This window comes from Colias philodice, chromosome 28, assembly GCF_061535455.1.
Source record: "Colias philodice isolate Cphi_HAF_F1 chromosome 28, ilColPhil1 Martin Lab GWU primary, whole genome shotgun sequence".
Classification (NCBI taxonomy): domain Eukaryota; kingdom Metazoa; phylum Arthropoda; class Insecta; order Lepidoptera; family Pieridae; genus Colias; species Colias philodice.
Genome location: NC_143113.1, coordinates 2,817,736 through 2,830,840, shown reverse-complemented (window position 1 = coordinate 2,830,840; position 13,105 = coordinate 2,817,736). Strand labels below are relative to the sequence as shown.

The 13,105-nt window shown below is 31.8% G+C and overlaps 1 protein-coding gene and 1 long non-coding RNA gene across 3 annotated transcripts in view; one reads left to right on the top strand and one right to left on the bottom strand.

Moving 5' to 3' along the window:
• The window catches only part of LOC149476246 (uncharacterized), a 134,028-nt gene extending 123,631 nt beyond the window's left edge, over positions 1-10,397 (top strand). The window contains exon 2 of the long non-coding RNA XR_016317882.1: positions 9,898-10,397. This is a non-coding gene — a long non-coding RNA (uncharacterized LOC149476246). The remainder of the gene's footprint in view (positions 1-9,897) is intronic.
• Positions 1-13,105, bottom strand: part of Rbcn-3B (WD repeat-containing protein Rbcn-3B) — a 128,084-nt gene that overhangs the window by 18,183 nt on the left and 96,796 nt on the right. The window lies entirely within an intron of this gene.

Here is a 13,105-nt window from a genome sequence, read left to right as displayed (position 1 = left end):
CCACAATGACGCCGGGTTAAAAGCCACTTACACACGAATCACGCAACCTTTTCCGAGCGCAGATATCCATCAGACAATATAAAACGTTTAAAAACTATAAAACCCGTATTTGGGGCACTTATCGCGACGTGACGTAAGTTCAAGTTAGGCATAAGTAGAATGTTAAAACCTAAAGTTATTACTTAGCACTGAAAGCTTGGAGAAAGGTATTTTAGTGGCGCAATTATGATACGAACTAGCTTTCCGCACGCGGCTTCGCCCGCGTTCTCAAAGAAAAACCCCCATACTTCCCGTTCCCGTAGGATTTCCGCGATAAAACCTAACCTATGTGTTTATCCAAGTCACCCTCTATATGTTTGCTAAATTTCATTGCAATCTGTTCAGTAGTATTTGCGTGAAAGAGTAACAAACACACACATACACATCCTCACAAACTTTCGCATTTATAAAATTAGTAGGATATGAAAGTTCGTTACCATTGCAATTGTTAGTTGATATGAAAGAGACATAAAAAGGATTACATATTTTTAATAGTATATGAAGTAGAAGTACATGTAAGAAGGGATTTAACACAACATTTTAAAAATAAATCAAAATAGAAAACACAAAATATTGAGTTACATTTTAACTCCAAACTTATTTATTAATTTATTTAATTCTGAAGTGAAACTTCTTTTCGAGATAAAACTTTCATGGTCGTGTCATGGCAATACCTTTACGTCATGGAGTAAGGCGACGATTTTGGTATCTTTAAATCCACGTTTCACAGTTTCACTTCTGACACGTGTGCACAGCACACACGCTCTTTTTTGACCAACTCAAAGTCTATCTAAATTCCATACTAAAACTAATGACCAATCGAATATTAACATAATGAACGCTGGTCCACTACCGGCATAATAATTTGCCCTCCATAAATAGACTTGATCTAGGGCATTTTGAAATCTGTATTGTATCTGTATTGGCTATTTAGTAACTAAAGACCATTTTAATCCTGTTCAAGTTGCCTGAAATAAATAAATGTAATAGAAAACCCTGTGTAAAGAAAGACGTTTTTTGTTCACTATGGAATCCAAAATTACTGAACTGAATTCGAAAAAATTGCACTGTGTGCAGTTTTACTCATCGTACAGATAGTTTCATCCGCATTGTTCCGCTCCTGTTGGTCTTAGGGTGATGATATAATTATAGCCTATAACCTTCCTCGATTAATGGGCTATCTAACACCGAAAGATTTTTTCAAATCTCTTATTCTTCGGACCAGTACCTGATATTATCGCGTTCAAACAAACAAACAAACTCTTCAGCTTTATAATATTAGTATAGATTTACGCTCAAAATATGATCTAAACGAACCAGGGGCGAGCAACTAGTATTAAATATTTCACAACTTATTGTTTTAGAATTTAGTTTGTAGGTCATAAGTAATTTTACTTAGTAGGTCATCAGTCTTCTGTCGACATATCCAAGATTTATCGAACCTTGGACCTCACGACTTAAATGCTTACTCTTTATCCATCTATCTAACAAGCATTGCAGTTTACAATAAAGTTTAAAAAAGAATTTAAGAACTTTTACTGCGTTTCAGAATACATATAATAATGTTGTGATAAATCCCTTTCAAAATATAATAACATCTTACATTTACCAATTATTATAAGTAGTTTGTATTTTTCTTCGTTGGTATTGAAAAGGCTCAAAAAGTACTAGACCGATTTTAATATTTATTTCACTAATAGAAAGGTTATTAGGAAGTAACAGTAGTAAAGTAGGTATTAGGCTATATTTATTTCGATTCTATCCTCTCATCCAGCCAAGTGGATCCGGGACGAGCGGCTAGTATACATATAACATAAACAATTTATTAATCGTTATATAAACAAAAAAAAAACAAGAACAAATATCACGGAAAGCCGCACAATAATTCCTAGCAAATTAATACGATCGGAATGTCGATTCAACAAAAAAACCGCTCGAACCAATTTCCTTCAATACCACAACGTCCGGAACAAAATATTACACGTCATAACGTCGATATGAATTATAATTAAAATAACTGTGCACCTTATTACAATTGAACAAGGTCCTTATTAAAAAAATCGATTTATCGACCAACTTATGTGTGCACCTTGCTCAAACAACATAGTCCTTATTAGAATGCATTAGAGTTTAAAATGCGGGTAATTTGTGTTTTTAAATGTTCTGATATATTGGTTTAAAGCCTGTTGTCCCTTGCGGGGTCGCAGTGTCTTATATCATGAGTCCGGTCGACCGTGATTGAAGGAATGCTTGTGAAAGGTGGCGCTCAAGTTATGAGTGTTTGGTAATGTTCTAGAACATTCTAGAAGATAATTATATAATGTACTAGCGGTCCGCCCCGGCTTCGCCCGTGGTACATGTTGACGTTTTCTCTTCATAAGAACCATCCTCGTACTTCATGGAATATTATAAAAAAAGAATTAACGAAATCGGATCAACCGTTCTTGAGTTATGCGCTTACCAACACATTTTGCGATTCATTTTTATAGTATAGAAGATAATATGTTTCTTCTAGAATGTTCTAGGACTTTCCATTGTTGTCTTTTGATTGATTCACCTTTGTATGATATGATTGTATCTAAAAGAATAATCTAAAAAACTTTACATCGACTCTCCCACGGGCCACGATAGAGCAAATACAGGTCTTAAATATTTTTAATTTTTTAATACACTCGAACTCGAATGTTATGCAATGTACTTTACACAAATAGTATTATAATGAATGTCCCAAAACACAAAAAAAATTATACTAGCAGTTACATTTCATCACCATTAATTTTTTATCCATTTAAGCTCGCTCCACGTTTAAATAACTTTAACGTTTTTTTTTTACATAAAGGGACAATTTTTTAGCCCTATTGTGCATTCATTTATATTAGCGTACAATAAAGCACTTAATTCGAATAAGCAATATCCTAATAATACCTACTTTTAACATAACACGCGTAAACGTGTAAAAAAACGTGTTTTCAAAAATTTTGAAAAAAAAATTCAACACAAAAAAATTTTTTTTTTTCAAAATGTACAAAAAATCGCCACCGCTCATGCCACACACCGCACCACGCACAAGTGAATGGCGCAAGGCGTGACGCACAGATAGTATCAACGTCTGTCCGTACATTAGACAATGGACATAGCTATCTCGTGAATAAATGCAATTTTTATATACGCAACAAAAATGTATTTTTATAATTAAATTTGCAGAATACTTTTTCAAGAATATTTCTTTAACAACCATGTTTCGCAACAATTGTGTTTGTGATTTTTTTCAAAGATTTCGATTGTAGGACATGTCAGTTTCATCAAGATCTGTTCTTCTTAGAAATAGTATTATTATTTTTTTTGCATGCACATAGCTTGAACTCTCGACTTTTCTTCAAGTAAGTTTGCCTTTACCACTACCTAACAAACATGTTACTAAACTTTAGCATGATAAGCACCTTATTGGTATTTGAATGCCTTCGTATATCGGAAAGCACAAACAAAATAACGCTCAGCTGATGTTAAGTGTAAAGAAAAGTCAAAGCCTTTTTTAGGTAGGCTCTATGCTATATCATAAGCTATATTCATCATCAACTTAAACTACAAATAAACTTCTAAAATTATACACAAACGCGACAAATATTACAAAAATTATTTTGGCTAATTACAAAAAACGCAACTTATGTGAGAAATGCAACTCTATATGAATTGACATTGCATTGCAAAAAATATCTTTAAAAAAATCTAGAATGAAGAAACAGCTTCCATACATAAACATTAGAATCTAGTTTACGTTTAGACTTGAGACAATAGCGTGTATAGTGTATTACTGTTCATTGTTTTTGTACTAATTAGTCTTCTTTTATGAGATAACATCTTAACCTTTATTAATATTCTATATATCATGTCTTACATAATATGACCTGATTGTAGATTGAAAAAATGTTATTTCTTTATTCTTTCCTCGCAGTTAAATCTTAGCTAAATATAATTTACCAATGTTAGGATCCAAATATACATAAGCAAAGCATTCATATTATAATGTTAAAAAGTTTTTTTTTTTTATTGGTAATAGGGAAGCGCTTGACCACAAGTGCTAATTATTTTTAATTTTCATTCAGTTCTTATCACTACGTCGAATGGCGTCGGCAGTTCAAATATGAGCTACAAGTTTCGCAGCGAATTTCAAAAAATAACGGTCTGTAGTAGTTAAAATAAAACAGATGTATCAATAATGGATCTGCCCCATAACCCACTAACTGCACTTTAATTATCGTACATTTTTTGTGTTTATTACCAAGTAGACACGTACAAAAGCAAACCTACTAACGTTGAAATATTCAAGCTTTGGTTATAGTTAAAAATGATATTCCTAAAACTTTTTCTCACTTTACTGCTCTGAATTACGACAAAGAATCAAGTCGATCTTTAGTCAGTTCTTTTCATTTGTTTCAAAAATAACTAGAAAAATAATTAATTGACCAAAACTTGAAGAACAATAAATTGTGCAACCCGCGACCCTGCGATTTGAGGCTAGACACAATTACCACTGAGACTAGAGGTTGTTAAGATCATGGTCATATTAAACTCACTTTATATGAAGCAAAAAAAAACTAATTTCAAATAAATTAAAAAATAAACCAACAATATTAAATCTCTCTTTATCAGTATTAAAATACAGTTTGTTATTTAAGTGATATAGCATCCAAATGGTTTATAATATATGTATGCTTTATAATACATACTGCCTCGTGAGCGACTTTTTCATATTTTTTTTTGACGTGACCACGTCTTACAATTCGATAGAGCCGGCTGCACGCACGAAAAAACATGACTCATGCGGCGTTACCTTGCTCTGAGGCGTTCCATGTAAGGCTTGAAGTGCAAGCGAGAGCACGGAACGAGCGACAAAGAAGCACAATCGGCCTTAAGACGTTGTCACGTTCAACTATCGTCAGTAAACCGACTTTACAGACAACCATTTTTTTTTATTATAAAAATACAGTTGTTAGATATTTATTGATGGTTACAAATAAGTGTGAACATAGCAGCTTCTAATAGGCTCATTTGTTTATTCTTTTTTGAACAAGAAAAGAGCACATTTGCTTTGTTTTTCCTTTCTTTCAAGCAAATGAGCTCCTTTATGAAGGACCTATTATTATAATTGTTTGTGAACACTGCTTAACTATTACTTGAAACCATTTACAAAAGACTATACCTATGTGTGTGTTTTCGTGTACACACTGCACGTGTAAAACCCATGTAAGTGTGTGTAATGTATCTTTAGACACTATTTTTTTTAATATTCTGCACTCCATTTCTAGTAAATCTCGTACATTTAGAAAAGAGAAGGACATATTTTTGTGCTTCATATATAGTTATAGATTACTAGCGGTCCGCCCCGGCTTCGCCCGTGGTACATATGAAAAATAGATGTTTACCGATTCTCAGACTTACCCGATATGCACAGAAAATTTCATGAGAATCGGTCCACCCGTTTCGGAGGAGTATGCAGACTAACATTGTGACACGAGAATTTTATATATATAAACAAAGATTATATTATACATGTATAGGTATAGATAAGTATACATAAACACCTTCAGTAACAGTTACCCAACGTATCCTTCTGGCTGAGGCGATCGAATTATTGTCGGCTCTATAATACCAGTAATATACACAAAACAACCGTGTCCAATGTGATTGTGTTTGATTTTCGTGTAGGTCTGAGTGTGAGCGATTTTTTATAAAATTATATTAAACATATTACATACATGCATATTTTTTGTTTTTCAAATTGTTGGACGCTCAATTAAAATATGATTAATTATTATTAGTGGACAAGCAATGAACATAATATTTCAATATAATTTGGAAAATCCAAAAGTGCACGCCTCATAATTTTTTTTAAATAAATATTTATTAATTATTATTTTTGTTTATTTAATAACAATTAAACCACATCGAATCAGACCCTGAAAAATGAAAGGGTTCTATTCCTGAGCATACTCAAGCGTAAGAGAAAAAAAAAGACTCGATTAGTAAAGTATTTCGGTCGCTATCGTGTTAACAAGAAAAAGGATCCGCACATACAGACACACGGACGTCCAAGACAGAACTTTTTTAAACTGTTTTTTAACTAGTTTAAATAACAAAAATGACATCAAAAATATCATGAACGTTAAAAATAGTGTTTTTTCTTAATATGTGTGTGTATGTATTATCTTACAAGTGCAATGTATGATACATAAAGACATTTTAAGTTTGAAAAATCAGATGTTTTGCGCGAAGTGACAGTAGTACCCACCTCAACGCTTCGCTTATGAGGCGTGCAATACATTTTGGGAGTACGAGGTTTCACTTCTAAAACAATATAGCATTTTTGTTGGTAAATAATTATATATTATCATCGTTGCAAAATTTTATGTAATATTCGCATATAAATGTACCATAGCATGATATCATTGGCATTAGTAATTTTTTAGTTAATATCTCTGCTGGCTATTTCTATATTTTATAAAACTGAAGGGATTGTTTGTTTGGCTGAACGAGCTAATCTCCTTGAACTGGCACTACTTTTTCGAATTGTAAATTCTATTTATGTAAGCATAGTCCATACATCCAGAAACTATTATTAGACAACATCTAATGTTACAAAACCGGGAAAAAATATTCCGTTTGTTATGTATAAAGTTACGTAGATCAGCTAGTATTTTATAATGTCAATTGAAAAACTCAAATAAATAAAAATAAAATATCGCTACAACTACCACCACACCCGCTATATCTAATAGTGCGAGCGTAGTTATATGAAAGGTCATTCGCCGGCTACCGAGCGAACGACCAGCATAGCTTGAACCCTGGTATTTGCGCAGTGCAGGGAACTATTAGGGCAAGTGTACGAACCATGGTGTATTACTTCTTCGGCATATTTTTGAAGTGAAACCTTCTTTGGACGCGTTGAGAGTAAAATTTCAAGGTTGCGTCATGGCAATACCATCACGCCATGGATTAAGGCGACGATTTTGGTATCTTTGAATCTTGCCAAAGGAGTTTCACTTCTGACACGTGTGCTCGGCACACATACTCTTTTTTTACTTAACTAATTTTATTTGATCACATTATAAGGACGTACGCCTCTTATGAGGATATTTTTTATACATAGAGTTTTATCTCTACTGGCATATGTAGAGATAAAACTCTATGAGGATGAGGATACTCTTATGAGGATATTTTTTTATACATAGAGTTTTATTTCTACTGGTTATCTAATATCTAATATATATATTATAAATAATAAATAATAAATAATAATAATAAATAATAATATATTAATAAATATAAATATATAAATATTACTATTATAAAGGCGAAAATTTGTATGGATGTATGGATGTTTGTTACTCTTTCACGTAAAAACTACTGAACCGATTACAATGAAATTTAGCACACATATAGAGGGTAACTTGGATTAACACATAGGATAGTTTTTATCCCGGAAATCCCACGGGAACGGGAACTATGCGGGTTTTCCTTTGCAAACGCGGGCGAAGCCGCGGGCGGAAATCTAGTTTTAATATAATGGAAACAAAGTTTTCAATTCTTTCACTTTATAAATTTATAAATATAAACACTTTCACTTTTTTAATGTGTAAAATCACATCAAAACCGATACAGCCGTTTCGTAATGTAAAATATGTAGAGTAACATTAGTCATAACAAAGTTATTTACCTTACAAATGTCATATCAAACAAACCTCAGCGACATTTAATGCGCGCCATATAAAAGACATCAACGACATTCTAGCCATAGAGGGTTTGATTTATTAGCATTATGATTTTTTATGAATATAATGTACAATAATTGTCAAATAATAATAATTACAATAGTCTACAATTGCTTTAAATTATAATATTTCGAAACTTATGTGTCATTTTTTGTGTGTTGTTCATTTGTCACTACATAGAGGTAGTACATTTAAAACAAAGTCGCTTTCTTCCGTCTGCTTCTGATGCGATTACTTCAATAGATAGATTGATTTTAGAGGAAGTTTTTAACATATAACTTATTAGACATAAGACAAAGCTGGCGAATCTGCGGGAGGAAAGCCAGTAATAGATGCTAATGATTTTGCACTTTTAACAATTTTAAATGCTTATGATTTTGAAAATGTATTAACGAGTTGAACATAAGCCAATGAACTATCGAGACATGAATATCCATTTGCTATATATATCGAATAACAGGCGTAAATTACTAGGAACGTAATATTGATACCGAGATACGGTTGCTAGAAAGGCACTCCAAGAAAATAAACTGTACACAGAATAGTTCTATAAATTACATTATCTATACTAATATTATAAAGCTGAAGAGTCTGTTTGTTTGAACGCGCTAATCTCAGGAACTACTGGTCTGATCTGAAAAATTAATTCGGTGTAAGACAGCCCATTTATCTAGGAAGGCTATTAAGATAAAGAAAATACTAAACGAATCCCTGACTATTTTTTTTAAATCAGTTCTACAGTGAAATGCTATTCCTAATAGCATTTAGGTTGTTAAGTAGTCTTTAAGTATAAAAATTGTTTAAATATAATGCTGCATACATGTTAAAAAGTATTTAATTACTATATGGGTTTTTCTTTTCTATTATTACTCACACGAGGAAAACCAGACACTTGAAATGAAACCTATTGGAAGGTTGAGTCTTACGGCTCTCACTTGCGTTCCACTGCACGTATCGCGATGAAACATACATTCGACAAATCCGCATTGCGATAGTAAAGCAACGATATATGTATCATCGCAAGACGTGGATTGAATACTTTTACGTTGGAAAAACAATCCATATGAGCTACAAAACTGCCAAGTTTATCAATATCCATCTAGTACTTTTGGCTCGATTGAATATGAAACCTCTATACATAAACCAAAAAAACAAGTTTAACATCAATCTTACTCAAAGAAGCTTTTAATATTTTCTTTCTTTCTTTCTAATATAGTGTATCTATAGATATACATATAAAGCCTTTACCATACGTGTAATATATTAAAACAAAACTAATAAAGGTACATTATTCCATCTAAGAACAAAGAACAACAGTTGTTTTGTTTTACTTTGAAACTTATAAAACCTAATCAAAGATTCGTCCCAGCACACGACAATCTCATTAGAGCTAATTTGTGACGTAACTGCGCACGCGCATTGCACTAAAAAACGCGACGTGATTTAATAAGGATCAGCTTTCACTGAGATAAAAAATCACGTGTTTTTGTTCAACATTGAATAAAATATTGTTTTTATTTTTTTATATTCGATTTTATAAATTGCTTAAGCAACTTGTACTTTGCTCGGAAGTTGAGAAAAATAATAATTCCTTACGCCTTCTAGAGGTGACTTTTCAGCAAAGTTTGAATTATTAATAACTAGCGGTCCTCCCCGGCTTCGCCCGTGGTACATATTTCGCAATAAAAGGTAGCCTATGTTCTTTCTCAGGGTCTAAAGATTATCTGTGCCAAATTTCATCAAAATTGGTCCAAGAGTTTATGCGTGACAACCATACATACATACATACATACAAACCTTTCCTCTTTATAATATTAGTATACATATTTTATTAATTTTTAAATACAAATACATGAATATTAAATTAACAGCTAAGGTTTCAAATTCATTGATATACCATCTGATACTATAAATAAAGAACAACGTTTTAATTTTACATGAAAACAAAAGAAACTATAACTTTCTATAAACATAATAAAAAAGTTATGAACACACCGTTTCTTACTATATAATTAACATCTACATACAAATTTTAATATAATTAAAATAAACATAACATTACACCACAAGTAACTTTCGATTTAAGCAGATAGATCAGTCAGAATCGACATTGAAAATCGAGAATTTAACAATAATTCCAAAAGTTTTCAAACTTCGGTCAAGTAAATGGTACATTGGGACGACAATAAATCTCATTTTGCAACCTTGTCCGCAGTCCGGAACATTGTTAAAATTGCAATTAAATTATTTTTTTGCTGTATGGTCGTGAAAAAAATTCCAAAAGTTCTGCAAACTTGGGGAAGTTTTCGATATAATATTTCATATCACGTATTAAATTTGCAATCAATCTAAGTGTACGGAACATTGTTAAAATTGCAATTAAATTATTTTTTGCTGTATGGTCGTGAAAAAAATTCCAAAAGTTCTGCAAACTTAACACAGATATCGGAAATATATACCGAACGGTTGTATAAATTTGCAACCTTTTTCGTTGACCGGAACATGTTTATTTATAATTATTTTTAATTCGTGGTCATTTTTTCGAGTAAGGTGGTCTCGGAATAATTACAAAAGTTTTGGAACTTGGTTGCAAACTTCGAAAACATCTATTCTGGTGCATTTACAAATTTGCAACCTCATTCAGTTTAATAAAAAAAAAAAACATTAATATTCAATATTAAAAGATGTTCCGTACACTGAGATTGGTTGCAAATTTAATACGTGATATGAAATATTATATCGAAAACTTCCCCAAGTTTGCAGAACTTTTGGAATTTTTTTCAGGACCATACAGCAAAAAATAATTTAATTGCAGTTCCGGACTGCGGACAAGGTTGCAAAATGGGATTTATTGTCGTCCCAATGTACCATTCACTTGACCGAAGTTTGATAACTTTTGGAATTATTGTGAATTGAATGTCTAGACTGACTGGAGTAAGATCAGAATTACTGTACTGTTCACTCTCACTTTTCTAAATGATACTAATATAATTAATTAAAGTGATATTTGAATATAACCGGTATAAATGTAACTAAAGATATGATATTTCTATAATATTATAATACCCTTATCCTAATACTAGCTTTGCCTCGCGGTTTTACCCGCATAGATCCGCTCCTGTTGGTCTTAGCTTGATGATATATAGCCTATAAGGCTTCCTAGATAAATAGGCTATCTAACACCGAAAGAATTTTTCAAATCGGACCAAGTAGTTCCTGAGGTTAGCGCGTTCAAACAAACAAACTTTTCAGCTTTATAATATTAAGTACCTATCGATATAGGACAGCATTATTGTTAATGTCGGCTGAAGGCCCTCTTTAGTGGACTGTAGTGGTGTGGGGGTTTGTAAATGATACAAACAATAATTTCTTCATACGTAGAGGGCCAGGGTGCCAAGCCGGAGCGGAGTTAATAATTATATTATATGTTCTAATATTATGTAAATGCGAAAGTATGATTGTTTTTTTGTATTTCTTCAGAACAACAGAACATTAAATTTTAAATTATTATATGATAGTTGTATCTGGAGATAGTAATGAAGCTTGAGAGTTATATAGGCTACTTCCAGCTGTTCTAAATATAGTTTAACTTTTAACTATGTATCATATACGTACCTATATAATATATAAATTCTTTACGTTTTTGAAATAATCATAAATTTTACAGTGTGTCAAAATATTTCTTACACATACTTGAGGTCACTTAATAAAACCTCTACAATTAAAAATGTCTATGTACACGTAATTAAATTAAGGTTACGCGTGAAGGTGATAATTATACAGTAATTACGTAAAATAGAACATTTTAAAATTACGCAAATATTTGGCGGTATAGTTATAATGATTTGACTTAGAAAGGCTTAGACCATAAGATATTTGTAACTAGGTGTTTCCTGCTATTTTATTCATATTTTTATGTCATCTCGTAACAATCTAATAATATTAGCTGATATAATTATACTGTGTGATTTCTGAGGATATGTTTCATAATTTTATCCAGAGTCCACCCCGGCTTCGCCCGTGGTACATATTTACGTTTTCTCTACATAAAAACCATCCTCGTACTTCAAGGAATATAATAAAAAAAGAATTATCGAAATCGGTTCAGCCGTTCTCGAGTTATGCGCTTACCAACACATTTTGCGATTCATTTTTATATATCCAGAATATAATCCATACTAATATTATAAAGCTGAAGAGTTTGTTTGTTTGAAAGCGATAATCTCGGGAACTAGTGATCGGATTTGAAAAATTCTTTTGGTGTTAGACAGTCCATTTATCGAGGAAGGCTATAGACTATATATTGTTACGCTAAGACCAACAGGAGCGGAGCTATGCGGGTGAAACCGCGAAGCGCAGCTATAAATCTATAAATGGGCAATTTTTAAAATTGGACCGTGCAGGTTCCTCGGATTATCGAAGTACAAACAAATTCTCAGCTTTATAATATTAGTATGTATAGAAATATTTATAGTTTCGAAATAACCGTGCATAAACTACATATATAACAATTATATACATTTTATCAGCATCAGCTTGTCACGACACTCTATTCTCACGGGTGTGGATTCGTTTCAACACACATACACTGTAAGATGATATTTCGACCTGTCTGGTGGTTTCTAGACGTAATCTAGGGTGTTGGTCAGCCTAAATTTGTTATAGCTAAGTTAAAATGTAATGTTAGGTTAATTATCAATGTAGAGCCAAGTAATTAATTAAAAATGAAAAAAATCGCAATTTTTTTTTTGTTTCTATTCAATTTCTATCATTTTGTTGAAAGAAGAGGTTGAGTATAAGCAATAATATAAAGCAATATAAAAAGGAAATTAATGCGCAAACATTAAATTGAATAATTATGAAAATAAGAAAGAAATCAATCAATCGAATATATTCCAAACATTTTCCAATGAACGTGAAAATTTGCTTGAAAAATTTACTTCAAGGACATGAAAATTTACTTGAAAAACTGAAACCCCGTGTTTCTTTCTATGCTTTTGACAAAACATAACAAGTAGATAATAAATTAAAATAATTCTAAACATAGTTATTACGACTATTTCCTTATGAAAACGCCAGTTTTTTTATGAAGGACACATGAATTACTGTATCGATATATAATTATAGTATTGATTTTAAAAGTTATAAATCAATATAATTTTTAGAGCGTTTTTTACAAAATAACGAGTTACAAACTACGCATGTAATAAAATAAACTACGTTTCATTACGCGCGTATTAACTTAAATTGTTATTTATTAACTACTAGTTGCGCTCCGCGGTTTTACCCGCGTGGCT